The sequence below is a fragment of the Pollicipes pollicipes genome, unplaced genomic scaffold, assembly GCF_011947565.3.
Source record: "Pollicipes pollicipes isolate AB1234 unplaced genomic scaffold, Ppol_2.1 Scaffold_3447;HRSCAF=4054_pilon_pilon_pilon, whole genome shotgun sequence".
Taxonomy (NCBI): Eukaryota; Metazoa; Arthropoda; class Thecostraca; order Pollicipedomorpha; family Pollicipedidae; genus Pollicipes; species Pollicipes pollicipes.
In genome coordinates this window covers 19223148-19224086 of record NW_023596297.1, presented here as the reverse complement: position 1 = coordinate 19224086, position 939 = coordinate 19223148, and positions in this window count along the sequence as shown.

Here is a 939-nt window from a genome sequence, read left to right as displayed (position 1 = left end):
GTCCAACCGGTCCGGTGACAGCCGCGTAGCACATTACAACAGTAATTAGAGAACATAACTCAATTATTGTGGCCAGCTATAAAATCCTGGAGGAAGTGACCACTTGATGGAAAATCGCCGCCATGAAACGCCCTAACCCCTGTACGCTTTGTCAGCCAGCTCTTGTTCAGGTGACTTTCAGCTTCTCGATGAGCTTCCTCTTTAGATCAAATGGAAATGTATGCATGCTCCATAAAACCACCGAATCGCCGCGCCCACGCATCTGTTCCGCGTCTGATAGGCATCAATACGTCACTCGTCATGGCCGTCGGCGAGATCGTGTCAGACAGGGGTCGAGAGAAGATCTCCCCAGATACGCGCATCGGTCAGAAAGACAGCGGTTCGTTAGATGACAAGTCGGGCGGAGCCATTTACGGGCCGCTCTCTGGTGAGAGGTTTGGACACAAAAGAGAGTCATGTCTAGTAAAACACTGTAGCACATGTGTCACCAACACAAATCCCAACAGAACTAATTGTGAGCGGAAATGATGCAAGTGTGCACCTGTGAGTAATAACCGGGGTTCATGGTTACACAGACCGTTTACACCGCCATTTTTCAGCTATCAGCTACATGGAGGGAGCATGCTTGTCACGTATATGATCGTTGGCAAAGTCATACGAGACGAGCATATGTCTCATAAATTTCTGCAGCCCTAGCAAAGCCTTTTAAGCCTGTGCACCAGCAGGTCTACCGCATTCCCCCAGCGCTGTCTGAGGACGAGCTGAGTGAGCTACTCTGCTTCGGATGGCACGCATGGCATGCCGGGGCTGACGCACGCAGGTTAGGCCTGTCAAACCGAGCCCATCTGACGGCCACGCTTACGCACGTGGTTTGGGGAGCGCCGGGAACAGACGGGAGGGGAGGGGGGGGGGGGGGCAGATGGACTTCGTGGGCGCTGT